The sequence below is a fragment of the Trachinotus anak genome, unplaced genomic scaffold, assembly GCF_046630095.1.
Source record: "Trachinotus anak isolate AG129_WGS33_773 ecotype Australia unplaced genomic scaffold, CSIRO_AGI_Tana_v1 ptg000019l, whole genome shotgun sequence".
In the NCBI taxonomy this organism is placed as follows: domain Eukaryota; kingdom Metazoa; phylum Chordata; class Actinopteri; order Carangiformes; family Carangidae; genus Trachinotus; species Trachinotus anak.
This window is the reverse complement of record NW_027273870.1, coordinates 10,560,387-10,577,240: the sequence shown is the minus strand read 5'-3', so window position 1 is coordinate 10,577,240 and position 16,854 is coordinate 10,560,387. Positions and strand designations below refer to the sequence as shown.

General features: G+C 39.1%; 1 protein-coding gene and 1 long non-coding RNA gene across 6 annotated transcripts in view; one reads left to right on the top strand and one right to left on the bottom strand.

Annotated features, from left to right (window-relative positions):
• Positions 1-16,854, bottom strand: part of LOC139636465 (potassium voltage-gated channel subfamily KQT member 5-like) — a 120,139-nt gene that overhangs the window by 42,047 nt on the left and 61,238 nt on the right. The window lies entirely within an intron of this gene.
• On the top strand, positions 2,560-16,565 carry LOC139636968 (uncharacterized). Its single transcript, XR_011694497.1, has 2 exons — positions 2,560-5,809; positions 5,879-16,565. It is a non-coding gene; the product is annotated as an uncharacterized lncRNA (long non-coding RNA).

The window sequence follows — 16,854 nt, the reverse complement described above, 5'->3', positions numbered from 1 at the left end:
CGTGCTGTGAAATGTCATGTTGTCATGATGAGTGCAAGTACATTATGCAGACACAGTGGTTCCTGCTTCAGCCTGCTGTTAGATGTACCTGTCAGTCTTTTACTTTGTACCCCATTAAACATGAAAACCTTTAATGCTGTGTTCAAGTGCTGCCACACTCAATATGCAAGTTCCCTCCTGAGGCAATGCTCTGTTCAGGGAAGGCTCTATTTCTTCCTGCTTTGCAAAAAAAGGCTGGTGTTCAGTTGTTTATTAAAGGTCCCATGTTGTATAAAGTGTGATTTCCACTAACTATAACAGCGAATAAGCAAAAGACAAATAGAGATAAATAAAGACGAGAAGCACACACGTACACATGTACCTACATTAACCACACACACACATATACACTATAGAATAAAAATAAATCAAGAAGGAACCAACAAATGTTTCTCCTATACTTAGTAATCACCAATGTCCTACAGTCAGCGTAAAGTGAGGTGTGCTAGGCCTGCATCCTACTCCTAATACAGGAGCCCATCAATCATCTTCAGATAATTAATAAAATGCCCCCATACTTTTTCAAAGAGCTCTTGTTTTCCTTTCATAGAAAAGGTAATTTTCTATGCAAATACATATAGACAATTCCTATCTGCTATATTTTTCTTTGATCATTCAGAAAACAGTCAGCCAATCAGAACAGAGGAGATGTAAAACGAAACTGAGGTTTTTGGTGCTTTAAACCACAAATATATCTTCTTATGGAAATCAAAACTTGAAAAAAAAAAAACTTGAAAAAAAACTACCATACTCATAGTTCATAGTTCAATTTGGTGCCAGTTTTCAAGATATTCTTTTCTTCTTTTATTAAGCAGGTGGCAGCATAATTAAAGTCTGTGACCAAAAATGTGTAACATTTTAACTTGTGCTCTCCTTGACAAGATGATAACTATCTTATAGTTGCACTGTAGGTTGAGACAAAAAGGGCTGACAGCAGAGCTCGCTCTCAAACAGCAGTTAAATAAATACTTTAAAGCTCACACATAACATCATGTGAAGACACACAAGGAGTTTGGAGGTTTTTAGGAACATGGTGTGTGCGATATCCAGTTTGTTCTCCTTCTGCTCATGATGCACAGTCTGTGATTCTTTCTTCTTGGTAAATTAGATATTTTGTTTCTCTTTTTTTAAAGCAGGAATTTTGGCCTAGTTGGTGTTAAATTGTGTAACCAATTACTGCTTCATCTTACCTCATTTCCCACTCTGCCCCCTAAAAAAGATAATTAGTGCAAAAAGCAGATGGACAGGCTGCATCATCCTGTCATGCTTCCTCTCACACAGCAGTACTAGAGATAGAGTGAACTACACAGCTGGGCAGAGATATCACAGCTCAACTCCAAAAAAAGAAACACAAGAGGAAAACAAGAGCAGCCTCTGCACTGTGAAATGATGTACTATTACAAAAGCAAAAAGCGAAGGCGCTATGAGGAGAGGGAGCCACAGAGACCACCCACAGTACACAGCTATTTCACACTTGTCCTTCATTTGAACACATCCAAGAGACCAAAATGAAAATTCAGCAAAAAGTGCCATGGATGTAAAATGAAATATTAAGGGCCTTTATATGCTTGTTAGAAAAGAAAGAGCAATACACAGCTGTATTGCTCTTTCTTTTCTAACAAGCATATAAAGGCAAGTGTATAAACCCGTAAAGGCAGCTTCACTCTCGTTTAGTGTGTCCTGTTCTCTCATGTTGAGGCACGTAAAGAGGCTGAGCAAAATTAAAACTCCATCAGCAGAGCTTTAGGAGGATCTGTAATGGAAAGTAAAGGGGAGGCACTGAACAGTTCTGACTTCAAAAATGAACCAGACCCTGATGGTGCAGCCTCTCACTGTTTATGAAGCTCTGCTGTGCTGTTGAAGTGTCCGTCCCTGAATTTAATCTTAGTACAGCATGCTTGTAGGACCTGGAAAAATTTATTCTGTGAGTCAGCCAAACAACAAAGAGACTCTTGGCTGATAGATATGCTCTCTACATGCAAAGATGGTGGCACTGAAGAAAACAAACCACGAGTTTGATGTCTGAAGAAAATCAACAGCGGGTCGTGTTTGATTGCCGCATGTCAATTTCAAACAGGTGGTTAAATGGCTAATTCCTCGGAAAGAAAATACCACAATAACAGCAAAGATGTAGTGTATGTGGACTGTGTGATCCAAACTTTACTCCATTTTCAGCGCGTGTCATAACCATCACAACTACCCATGTAGCTGATATCAATGAATATAAATACAATAAATAACGTTTCAGCATCATTCTTAGAGTATATTTGAATATTATATAATGATGTTAAGTGTACTATAAAGTAATACATAATAAATATAATAATATAATATAATGAAATACAATTTATCAAATAATTGAAAATTTAATATGAACAAAACTGATTATTCAAATTAATTGGTTCAGGAGTAAAAAAAACAACAAATTTTATGTAATTCATAACCTATAAATTCATTTATATGAATTTGATATGCAAGTATCTTATTCAAAAGTTAGTAGATAAAAAATAAAGCCTTGGAATTAGATATTTTCTCAAAACTGAAATTAATAATAATTTTCCTTGTCAATTATTTTTTCTTTTTTCCCAGGTGTTTAATTCAATTCAATTTTATTTGTATCGCACCAAATCATAATATACATTATCACAAGGCACTTTACAGGGTAAGGTCAAGACCTTACTTTGTTATAGAGAAAAACCCAACAGTTCCCACAAAGAGAAAGTGCTCGGCGACAGGGGGGAGGAAAAACTGCCTTTTAACAGGAAGAAACCTCCAACAGAACTGCTCAGGGTGGGCGGCCGTCTGCCTCGACCGATTGGGTTTAAAAGGAGAAAGGGAGGGGGGGGGACCAGGATGTAAAACAGCCCAAAGTGATATGGTTCTATCCGACCAACAGTCCTGAACACAAATATATTCAATTTACAATCATATAAATGGAGAAAAGCAGTAAATCCTCACATTTGCAAAGCTGGTGTTTCTCATATCAATACATGAGAAAAATCACAAAATAGATAAACCACACACACTAGCTATATAATAGTAGAGAGAGTGTTCAATTCAAAATGTGACATTATGTGGTTGTTTGCACCCACTGTTTCTGTACTTGCAAACTTCTCCACATCTGGGGTCTAAGTGGAGCAGATTCCACAGAGCACCTCCTTCCACACATATGGAAACTCCTGATCTCGGAGTATTTCATATAAAGTCTTGTGCTGGGGTGGAGCAGTGATGCTGAGCATCTTGGTGCTAAGCATCGTGAAACCACAGTATTTAACAGTGTTTGGTAACATCCTGAAAGTAATGTGATTCTGTTGTGAAAGGACTACACTGGTCACTGGTAATGTGATCTAATGTAATGATGTGAGGGAGTATGTCAGTCGTTCTACCTCCTGGCCTCAAAAAAATAATTCCTTTGCTGTGTCTTGGTATGTTCTTGTTGATGAATTCTTTCTTTCTTTCACTACCCGGCCTCAGATGAATCACAATCAAGAGATTCTGCTGCCAACTGGGACTGATGTGACAGTGTTTTTAAAAAGGGCCCATGAGGACGATTCATCCTCACTACTTTAATTTGAGTATTTCTCACACACGGCTCCCATTGCCTCTGTTATGAGAGAGGATATTGTCCAAAGCAATCATTATCAGTGATTGATGCGTGTCATTTGCAAACCTATTGATCCTATTCCACAGCTTAAAGTATCTGCGGTGACTTTCTCCTGCAGTCTAATCTGCTCGGCTGTGATGTGCTCACTCCGGTGGCGTCCCACTTTTCGGCGAGTCTCTCCATCGATCAACACTATTTGTCTACTTTCTCCAGCCAGTGACGGGTCAATACGGGACCTCCAGACTCCGCCCCACTTCTACCTCCAATCTCCCTCTAGGCAAACAAGTATTAATGGAGCCAGGGGAGGGGATAATGAGGCACCCAGACATAGACTCATAGAGGTTGGGGAGTGGCAGAAACGCACAGAGTTCTCATTGTCACACTTTAATGAGAGACAGACATAGAAGAGGAGTGAGGCGGCATCCTGGACTAACCCCGCAGAGTTTGGAAAACTAAAACCTTTGCGTCCTGAATAAAAGCATCACCTGTCCAGATGGTGTTCTGGTTGACATCCACTGGAACCACCACACCCACGCTCCCCTATGGTGTGCATAGTCGCCGACTCAAAGGTCAAATTCATAGATAAATAAACCCACTGTACGTTTGGAAGATAAATCGGCAGAGAGGAAAAAATAAAGTCAGTGGCTTCAATTCATTCAGTGGAAAACCTCAGAGGTCAGCAGAGTTTAGACCAAAAGAATTTTGGAGCTGGTCAGCACTAACTCGAAGGAAATCAATACAAACTGACCCTGTGCTTCAAACTTCAGAGCCTCAAACTAAATCAAAAACCACTCTCTCTGAAAAACTCAAGCTCATGGGGGCAAACTGACGCATACATCACTTTCCAACTTAGCTAAGAGCTTCGCCGCAATTTCATTCACTGTGATATCTGCTCAGGCAAACCCCTGTGACCTCAAAATAGCAAGGACCCCATAAATCAACTGCGCAGGACCGGGGCCAGTCGATGGGCTGACGTCTAGCATCCATCTCCATGCAGTCTAAATTTGGGTGATAACAAAGGAGCTTGATGGCTAAGAACATTAAACTGGGCTGCACGGCTGAGCCAGAGCTGAATTATTAATCAAATACAGATACGCGTTTTGACGACAGCTTTTCAATCAACAGGAAATCTTTATTTTCAATCTTCAGCTCCTCTGTTGTTTCTGATTTTCTTCTGTGGTAAATTAATTTGAATGTGATCAATTTTTCTGAGACACAAAAAAAAAAAAATCTCACTGAAGAATTACATCACTTATTTAACTTAAACAGCCACCCTCTTCAACTGGGCTGGGCCCGTCTTTACATATGTACCATCAACTTTTTCTTTTGGTGGTGACTGACACTGCACAGATAGACATTCGTTTGTAGAAACCATTTGAAAAGAAGCTTTAAATAAGGCTGAACAGTTGAACAAAATATTATCAAAACCACAATATGGCCAAGGGCAATGTCCAAATCGCAGGATTGTGGTGCTACAGAGAGGCCTCCAGCCTATGAATCATATTCTCCTGATTTAAGGGAACATGCTTGTGCAAACTTCGCACTTAAGCTCCATGTGATTCACTCATTGGGTTTTCTGCCAACACTGTGAGTTTTTATAGGTGGCACATTTGTATTCAAACAAGTCTATTGAGGAATCTAGTCTATTGTTGAATGCCAGATCCATTCACAAAATATGTTTTCTTTTTTTGCAACAAACACTGTGTTTTTTAGTCTAAACCAGCCTCTAATATTAAGACAATACATTAAAAAGCTGCAAACATGGAGTAATCCTTCACTGGCTTCGAGGCCCAAAAACATTTCTGTCAAGAGACACATTTTGTCTGATGATAAAATGTCTCATAACTGGCCCATGAACGCAACATATATTTCAGCTGCTGAAAACTGTATTGAAGAGACACTAAACAGTATCACTTAAATTCCTTTCAGTTCTTTAGTGGGCGACTGAGAGGACAATCATTGGAAATGTAATAATGCTGTGATGAATGACCTCTGGATGACATGATGAATGGCCTGCAGGGGTATACTAAAGACTTTACAGAGGGTCCATATCTCCAACACTGACAAGCCATCATAAAAATATACACAGGACTACAGTGAAGACTGTGTGATGAGGCCTTAATGATTCTCTGCAAATATCTGATGTAAGAAGGAAAATGATGGAGTGTCAGCATCTCTAATGGCAGCAACCGTGGTTTATGGTTGCTGCCATTAGAGATGCTGACACTCCAGGAGATCATCAGTCACCTTACAGCAGACAACCTGCCCGTCACAGCACAACATGTGAATGAAAAAAAGCTGTTTTCCGAACAAGGACTTACATGCAAAGACACAGTTCAATTTTGGTAAATGTGGTAAAAGTCACAGAGGTCATTTGGGATTAAAGTCATTCAAATAATACAGATTAAGTTTTTTTCCCCTCTATTTCATTGAGAACAAAACAAAACTTTCCCTCCAGCATCACCTCACCTCACCCAGCTGTAATCTCATCAGTGGTGATGATGATAGTGTCATATCAGATTTTCTAAGCATTAGGGATGTCACGAGAACTGATACTTTGGTACCAAGTCTGTCAGTACTTGTTTTTCTACAAAATCTACGGTACCCTTTGTAAATAACCCTGCAAACGTTCTAGCCTGAACAACATGTGGAAAGGAATGGAAAAAAAACCAAAACAAACACCCCCCCCCCCCCCCAAAAAAAAAACATGCCAAGACAGGTGTATGAAGATATTTTGCATTTGATGCTGATCAGCAGGGAGCAAACTGGAACACGTCAAACAGGAAAACACCTCAAACTTATCTTATCAGCTCAGAGACAGACATCCAGATGTGTACACACAGTTCAGGGTGGCTGAGTTTCAGTTGTTAACTTTATAGTAACAACATGTCATCAATATGTCAACAAATCCTGAAATGTTACTATTGTTTGTGAATTGTGACAGCTGGCATCTGTTGTAGCAACACTCTACACACAATGTTAACAAAGGCTAAAGTTAGCCCGTTTAGGCTAATGTAGCGACAGCTCATACCGTGCTCACCACATTAGTAGGCTACAGTCATCACTTTTCAGTCTGTGTATAACGCTGATGGTTTAAATGAATATTTTCACACCATGGGTCTGTCACATTGTTAGGTAATTAATACCACTGGTACTGGTACCAACTACCAGATTGCTGGTATCATGACATCCCTACTAAACATAGTCTCCCAGAAGCAGCTGACCAGCTGTTAGTGTGGGAAAAACTGTCACCATAAAGGTCTCTGAAGACCCCAGTGAGCAAGTAGACAGGAAGCAAAACTAAATGTCTGATACACATTTATATATTCTCTCTGTATTTTTATTTCTATACCAGAACAGCTGCTGTTGGAGCATCTGTGAAAAACAAAAAAACAAACAGTTTGTTCCTTAAGATTCCACTTCAATTTAATAAAGATACCAGAAAAATTTAAATCCTCTTTTTGGACAAGACGTGAGAATTTCTAAAATAGTCTTAGAGTCATTTATTATTTATTTTTATAGAATATTAATTTTCACTGTCACTTAAGTGCAACACACACATAAACATAGATCACCGAAGAGTGTGTGTTGATGCTGCAAACAGGACAGTGACAAGAACATGAGATTTAAATGCACTGTAACTCTGACACCATGCTGACAATGCAGAGACAGCATTTACAATAAAACAATGCTGCAATTACAGAAAAAGACCTAACACTAGGTACATGGTAAATATATCAAATAATATCTGAAACATGCAAACTGAATGCTACAGGCAGAAAATAACAGAGCCCAGTTTCCAACATCATCAAATTCAGCAAATCATCTATGCAAATAAATAAAAGTTTTGTGTCCCATGGAAACTGTGTTGTGTATGACTTGACTGCATTTCTTTACTGGCTCTAGGAATGGTTACATTGCTCAGCTGTCTCTTGGTCCAACACTTTGGCCCAGAAATAAATATTTCAGTTCACACAAACTTTAGTGCATTCCCGGTTCCCAGAAGATGAACCCTGATAACTTGTGATCCTGAGATTTCATCCAGTGCTGCTATAGAATAGCCTAAATTCTTGGTTTGTATTAAAATATCTCGACAACAATTGAACAAACTGCCATGGAATTTAGCAAACACATTTATGTTCCCCAGATGATGGATTGTAATCATTTTGATCCCCTGACTTTTCATCTAGAACCATCACCAGGTCAAAACTTTTAACTTGGTTTATGACCAATTACCCATTAAACTAGTGACAATCCCATTTAAAAAAAACAACTATTTGTGTTGATAGAAGTTGTAGATACACAACTTCAGCTTTTTATAAAGAGGAAGAGACTTAAATGTGGCCGCACAGGAAATTGTGTAATAGCATATAGCCCACACAAAACAGAAAGAAGTAAACTGAACTGAACATAGAGATAACAATCAAAATGTTAAAGATGTGACATGCTATAGCAGACTTTCTACAATCTCACAAGACGTTTTGCTATGTTGACAGATCAGCAGACTTGCAGACTGTGCAAATTAGACCACTAAGATTTCAGATGAACTGAGGAAACAATCAGTGCAGGAAGTTCATTTTTTACAAGTGCTGCTGCAGCAGAACACAAAACCTCCACTGCAGCTGCCACATCTTCATCTCTCTCTTGACGTTCGTCTCTTTGTCAGCAGCAGCACTATCAGCTACTATTTGTTTCCCCAAATGACAATTTACACTACTTGTTCCTCCAATATACTAGAACTAGTCATCCACACACTTGTATCACACCGACATGCACTGTTGATGAAGCGCGTTGTTGTAAAAAATTATTTATTCAGTTGCATGCAGAGATGATAAAACACATTTACCAAACAAACCTCACAATGAGCGACCTGGGAGTGTTTCCTATATACTGTAGTTCTCTCATTATTTCATTACATTGTGTGGGCCCTTGTAAACTGTGTGCATAGGCCCTTTCATTACCATTCACTGCAGAAGAAGAAACACAATTAGTTTTTAAAGCATATTCAGCACTGAGCTATAATATCAGGCTGGAGATTTACTTTATTAAGTCACATTATGATGAGACCCAGCCCCTGGTTCATCCCTTTGCTTTCACTTTATGAAGATGAGTTCAGCTGGATAAAAGCAATAACAACAAACAATGTCTGACAAAGATGAATAGGCAGACAACACAAAGAGGAGGGAGGTTTCAGTCTAGTGATAACACTATATTCTCTGTGGCTGATGCATACCTTCCAACAATCAGTAACCTTAAGCCCCATCAAAGGTTGGGATCAGCCATTGTTAAAAGAGGAGTTCACCTATTACCTCGGTTAATTCGGCTACAGCAACTCTCAGAACTGTTTTCAGCACCTTTTCTCGCTGCTGCACCACTGACATGGTGAGAAGGATGAGAGTGAATGATGGGAGTCTATTGATCTCTTCAGTGTGACTGACAGCAGATGTTACAACCAAGAAAACACATGCACCTGATTGTATGCCACCGTTCATGGGAAAGCCATTTTCAGCAAAGCGCTGTGGAAAAGCAGTACACTTCCTGTTCAGTCGCAGAGTGGTGAACAGCACATTCTTTGGCGGGCCCTCAGTGTCTCTGTTAAAGGGATTTGTTATGCCGGTTTTACAGAGTGGGTACGCTTCAGACCAATGCGTGCGACTGAGAGAGCTGCTCGGTTTTTGTGGAAACAATAATTGAAGTGCCAGATAATCATGCTCGCTGTTTTCTGGAAAAACTGTTGACTTTTCTGTTCAAGGTAATTTGAACTTGAAGCCACCATGGAGTAACACAGAAATCAGAAATCAAAAACAGAAATCAAGAAGCACATTAAAGCTTCTTCCATTAGTTCAGAGTGACAGAAAAATGTTCTGGTTACACAATGAGACATTTTATAGTGTAAGATTGGTTTTTAATAACCAGGCACATTTTTCAAATGAGGGGCATTCACAGGGTCAGGAAGATAAAAGGCATTAATACAGGAGCCAGTTGGCTGTTTTTGTTACAGTAACGATAACAACCTCACAGTAAATTACAACCGGTCTCAAGCCACTGCTATGATGAGAGACAGCCCGAGAAAGCCAAATGGAAAGATGATATAAATCTGAGATGCTAAATCTATTTACTTTAGAATGCACAAGTTGGAAATTATGAGAAGTTTTCTGGTTAAAGGGTGTGGGGAGGATGAGGTCAGAGATGGAGGTATTTTCCATCCATTAGTGGTGTAGCATGAGATACACACATAATTCGCTTTCCACATCTTCACCCAATTAACTAATCACATCACAATTGAAAGTGCTCTGGCTGGATGCTTCACATCAGTGAGAAGTTATTGAGCCCCAAACACTAGGCAAAGTGTCTCTCCCTCACTCTCTCTCTGTCTCTCACACACACACACACACACACACACACACACACACACACACACACACACACACACACACACACACACACACACACACACACAAATATATCCTACAGAGGGCTGGTATTGTGCTCTCAAATGATCTGAATGAACATAGCTGATGCAACCAAACAAACCATTTCCAAACACATTCTGGCAGAGCTTCTAAACACATGTATTTTTAAAAGCCAAAAATATGAATTAACAATGAATAATGCGTGGTGCAGATGTAGGCGGCTTTGGCAGCTGCTTATATTACAAATTAATTATAAAAGTGAAATGTGCGTAAAATACTGAAAATCACATAAAAGGACACATAAAAGGACAATTGCGTAACTGGGGAAAAGACAGGTGCGGGTGAGAAATGAACATGTACACGTGATTTAAGTCAGAGAAGCAACACAGAATTTCAAGACTTATGTTTTTCATAAGTGAATGACAGGACTGTCCTTATTCTGTTTCACTTCTGCTTGTACAAGAGTGTGTTAATCTAGTACTTCAGTTTACTTCAGAAAGATCACTCTGGCTTTAGTGGATCTGCAGAGATTTACCATTATTGAGAAGGCAACAGTCTTCTTCCTCTACTGTTGTTTGAGGTTTTGTCAAGACAGATTGGTGACAAATTAAAACCATTATAAATAAGATGTTATTCCATGACAAACTCTTAGAAAAGCCTCAGAAAGGTGCTGGCATTTATCAGCAAGTCTCTAAAAATCTAAAAAAAAAAGAAAAATCTCCCAAATGATGTTCAAGTGGGTTGAAATCTGGTGATTGTGGAGGCAATAGAGTATGATTCACTCTACTTTCATACTCATCAAACCATTCAGCGATCCCCTTGTTCCAGACCTCTGAATTTCCACTAACATCTCTGATTTGTTCAGCAACTGAAATGATCTGGTGTTGTGCTTATGACAGCTGTAACCCTTCTTGAAAAAAAACAGCTGAGTCAATCAGAGCTTTGTACAGCAGGATTAAAAATGGAGACGCTATCATCCTGCGCAAAAGACAACAACAAGCATGGATGAGACTGACACAGCTACACAGGTTATTTCATGTGCACTTACAGTATATGATGAAGGTTTGTGTAAGTGACACTTTGGCAAAATGATACTTTGCCCATAACCAGTGGGTTATGATTAAAGTTAGGTTGGGATTAAGCAGAGCTGCACAATTAACCGAAATATAATCAAAATTGCAATGTGGTCAAGTGCAATATCCAAATCGCAGAAGCTTCAAAAAAATTAAAAAAATTAAAAATCTAGGTAAAGTGTGTCACAACATTGTTTTGCATTGTTAGCACTATGAGGATTCTAGTGCAGAGGTGGCCCGGCCTATAAATCATATTCTCCAGATGTAAAGGAACATGCTTGATTTGTACAAGACCCAACAAAAATCACATTATCATTTTAATTTTTTTTTTCAGTGACAGTGAAATGCAAAAATGATCATTCCAATAGAAATTGTGACTCATATAGCAATTGCAATAATTGCCAAAATAATAGTTTAGTTGACCAATCTGGCCTCTCCGACAAGAGCCAGAATTTCTAGGGCTGCTACATGTCTCTACATGTAATGTTTTAGCCTTTGCTGGAACTACAAAAACTTTCTTGGGGGGCAGTCTCGATTGGATAGCCATCTATTTTGAGAAGATGATGGTTTGAGACAGTGGGGTGCCATAAGGGCAAGCAGTGCTTGACCAGTTAAAGCTAAAAATAAACATTAATGTAGCAATAACAACTTTTTGTCCCATAAAGGACTGCTCATTTGTGGCAGTGGCTTGACAACCAGCCATTGAATCTATACAGTCATTTTCATGGCTCTGATTGCGATCCATTGACAAAGGCTGAGGGCTTCTCAGGCAGAGAGGGGAGCAGCATTCTTTTAGACATTTGCACAGTGAGGATAATCCTGGGATCTGACAGTGTGTCTGTCCTTGTCATTTAAAGATGAATATTTTAAGGATTATGGCAAAAGTTTTTTTTAGATATCTTTCCAGTATACTGCACATTTGATATGTTTATTGTCAGTTCAGAGGAATAATCCTACTTCTTCATCAGCCAGGAAAGAGTGCAGAAAGGTGAAGATGTCCAGGCAGAGAAAAACTTTCAGCACAGGCCCTGCGCCACTGGTGGTGCACACTGACATGGTGCTTTTGGGTGGTGGTGGTGGTGGTGTTGAGAGGGGAATAAAATTTTATAGAAAAGTTTTTTTCCCAAGAACATCTGAGTGGAGATGTAACTTTACAGTTTGTTTTTCTTGTGTTCCACATCAACATCTAATTCAAACACATTCCAGTAGATTTCTGTCCTGTGTCCACAATAACTTGGAGATGTTCTTTCACATTTTCTATTTTCATTCTTGTCATTCTCTCTCGGTTTAGTTCAGATTCTATCTGATTAGCTCAGCCTCTTATATCTTGAACAAAGTGCTTGGTCTTACAAAACCATGGAAGCAAAATGTCCTCAGAGTAGTTTTTGATCAAATCAACCAGGATCAGAGTAAAAGGTACAGAGTCGAGATTACTTTATTGTCTTCACTTGGGTAATGGCAGCTGAGCAGACAGACATTTCAAACAGCAACGGACACCAACCAAAAGGGTTGAAGAGGGAAAATAAATGTGCTATGACCAAGGATGCTCAACTGAATGCTTTGGTAATGCTACATTTGAAAATTACATTCAGTGATGAAGAACGACCTACAGTTCTTTCTTTTGTGCCAGTGACAATGACATTCTCGTTCCCAGCTCCTGCATCATTGACCTTGAATTAAGAATGAGACATCCATTCAACCCGTCTGGCTGCTCCCACTTTCAAAGCCAAACAGCCCTCAAAGCAGACATTTGACAACAGTGTTCATTAACAGACTTATTTGCACAAGCACAAAGCAAATAATAAATCTTTTTTTTTTTAATGTCTGTGTGACTGACAAGTCAAACAGGTGCCACAAAAGCTGCATACAGATTTCTTGTGTTCAGTTTCACTGTCATGCGGATCAGGGAATCAAATATAACCTCTGTTAGTGAATAAAATGATTAGCAACGGTAGCTTTTAGCAAAAATGGAACAATAATGTCATGTGTTAGTGCAAAGTGGGCGTTATTAATGATAGAGAGAATAGGACAAATAGATTTGCCCACAGTGCTTTAACAGATGTGAAAGGTTTCTGGCCAGAACAGACTCACGCTTAATGCACCTATTAGAAGGCTAAATCAGTCAACATCTCTGGCCTGCTTTGTCTCATTCACATGTGCTTGAAGGCAGAGAATCACTGAAACAAACTATTTTATGTCTTTACTTCTCCTTTCTCTTCTCCTTTACTTCCCTGCTGCAGTTTAAAATGAATGAATCACACCAGCAAAGATTTCAAGGCGCTGCGTGTTTGTGTATGCGTGTGCATATGTGTGTGTGTTTGCTGTATGGCAGTGGGTGCATCAGTAAACATTATGTCATTTCATGCTGCATGCAAAGTTTTATCTATGTTGATATGTTTGTTCATGATTGTGATTTTCACATTTACACAGTGTGAAGTGTTTTGTACACAACGTTGACCACTTAACACGCTGTATTGTTTCACTGTATTGTTACACATTCAGAGGTTGGATAAAAACAAACTGTTTCCAAATATCCACCTTCAGGAGCTCCATGTTTCCATCCTGCCTCATTCATGTGCAAAATTACTTTTTATTTTACCCCGGTTTAGCTATTAACTTGTGTCTGTTTCAAAGCAGCAAATAGTTTTAAACCCTCTGAATGCGTTTACTTGAAGAGAACTGTAACATGTCTCTCCTCTCATCTCCTCTTTTACCTTTGACCCGCTGCCGTAGCAGGAGATAAAACACCTGTATCCAACCAACAGCTCCTTGGCTGAGGTCACTGTTGGCGGTGCCGCTACTTCACACTACAGTACAAATGTAAGCGAGTTTGCATCTGGAAGTCATTGCCTCACAATCCTATTATCAAATTACCAGGCTGAAAACACACTTGTGTTAGCCCACTAGCACACGGCTGTTGTAGGCTGGAGAGAGAAAGGCTGCCAGCATTGCTCTTCACTACAGTATCAGATACATTTGGGCACTTTGATGAAGTTGCCGCGTTACACACTGATAAAAAACATGATTGGGACCACCAGTGTCACTCAAGAGAAAATTACTATGAGAGATTTTGACTTTTTAAGCAAAATACATTATCATATTGTATAATAATCTGACATATTCAAACAAAATGGAAGCTATTGCTAATGTGTTAGGAATACTGATGAGATGAAAAGAAAATGGAAATGTCAGACAGAGCAATGACTAATGGTCCCTCAAAAGGACTTTCTGTGTGTGAAGTTAAACCATGTGTGCAAATCTTAAGTAACTGCACTGGACACTTTAAAAATGGTTTAACATTTTGTAAAATGCGCCTATTCTTCCTTAAACCAAGGCGAAAAGTTTGATATTCCTTTCAAGTCTGTGTGTTAAGTAGCTTATGGAGCTGGATGCAGAATGTTTCAGAATGTAGCTTAGCATAAAGACTGGAAGCAGAGGGAACTGCTGGCATGGCTCTTTCCAAGGTGAAATTGGCAAGAAATAGTTAAACCCTGTAACTCCAGCTGTGAACACCAATTGTGATGTTGGTAGTTCTTAGTCTTTATGCTAAGCTAGGTTTAACATGTCCCAGCTTCGGCTCCATACATCATGCACAGACATGAGGCTGATATGGATCTTTTCTCATTCACTTATATCAAAACATGAAAATTTACCAAAATGTTGAATATTTCTTTAAAGGATATTTCTTGTTTATTACCATTTATGTTTTTTGGTAGTTTTTGTAGGCTCTTGTTGTTAAGGTGACATTCCCGCATCAAAGTTTGATGGGGAAAGAAATATATACTCTGCAAATACTGCATATGAGACACTGATAATACTGCAGATAATATACACTGACTATGCCTGACAACGTCACACAACCCTACGCCAAACAACCCAAACTATCCCTTTAAGGTAAAAGATAAAACCAAAATGTTGCCAATTATCCATGTTGATCAGAAAAAACTCACAACTACAGTAAGCACAGTAGGTCAAAGTTAAAGCAGGAAGTTTGACTCACCTACAGATTTGTTGGCTGATCTGCTTGTGGTTCTTGCCCTAACTGATGTGTCCCCATGTTCCTGGATTTCAGTAATTAACTTTGTGAGTACAGTGTAACTATTACAAACAGGAACTACTGGTTCCTAGAACTTCAATCACCACCAAGTTTCAATAAACCAGAGTTTTCTTTCAGCACTTGATGGATATAGATTCCAGTTGGATCTGTATGTATGTTTTTTTTTTTTTTTTGCCCTTACTATCATGTTGACAACCATTTTTTCTGAGAGTCGACAGCAGAAGAGTCTGTGAGATTGGCAGGAAAGAAATTAAAAAAAAAATCTCCTCTCAGAGTGCACTTGATCATCTCCTGCTGAAGTACTAACCTCTCAAGGTTAGAAAGTGCTGGGGGTCAAACTCAGCCTTAAACTCCTCTGGTTATCTGTTCACATTGTGAGGTCAAATCTCTGTTTGTCAAAGTAGTGATGAAGCCGTTAAAAATTTCAAAAAAACAAACAGCAGGCTGCAGTGTGCAGGGGACTGCAGACGAAAGCATATGGTAATTCACTGACAATGCAGTTTGGATGTGTGTGTGAATGATTGCACCTCTCCTGTTGAGACTGTTGACACACACAAAAGTGTAGACTGTGTATTTTATCTGACAGTCTAATGATCAAAAAGCATAATCATGTTCTTTCACTCATCCACCACTGTTTCCACGGAAACTTTAAAAAAAGGTTTAAAGAAGACTAAGGTTGATTATGCTTAAATGACGTGGTGAGTATGAGCTTATTCAGGTATGTCTTAAGGCAGTGTTTATACCTATTCTGTACTACGTCAGGCAACCTGAAATCCAAGTAGAAAGGTGGAGGGGATTCAGACTCTGTTTTGCTGATTTGACTTGTTTGAAGCATATTGAGGCCATCTAAATCCTACCAGCAGCTCTGTCTGGCTGTATCTAGGTACAGTGGTGCCTTGAGCTAAATGATAACGTCAATGACAATGCTAAATGCTGGTTTTAAGCAGGTAATCTTGACCATGGTTGGTTTTACATCTCCTCTTTCAGGCTTCTCTCTGGAGCTCTAGTAACAACAGGTCAATGAGCCAATCAGAAGAGAGGCTCTGAGCCACTCCTCTGATTGGCTGACTGTTTGTTCGATTGATTGAATAAAAATATAGCAGATTTTAGGTAAACACTTACAAAAGCCAAGGTTGGATGGTGGGTCAAGGTGGGCAGGGCTTGGGGGCGTGGCTGAGAGTCGTGACTGTTTTGTTGTGACATCGCAAAGTTCCAGAAGTCCTGACACTCGTTTTAAGGCTCAGTTTCTGAATGCAGGCTGTGTGCATTTCTCTGTGGACTGAGGCTTTGATACTTTCACAGTATTAATATAGAACCTAGACGTGATTTATAATCAAAAAAAGACACGGAAATCTCACTATATACAATATGGGACCTTTGATTCAGGTCCTCTTGCCCTCGTTAAACTTGGCTATTCTTATCTTTTTAGAGCAAAATGAAAAATTACTGCTGCTTTGAATGGATAATAATGACATCAAACTATGTAAGGAAGCATTTTGGATTCATGGATACATGGCTAAAAACAAACCACTTTATTTCATTTTCTTTTACGCTCCTTTTTAAAAATTTTATTTGAATAAACTCTAATCAGGTAAAGGTAACAGAGTGAAATAAGGAAATCTGCCATCTTCTGGTGCAGTCAATTTGAGAAATGGGCTTTAAAAATCC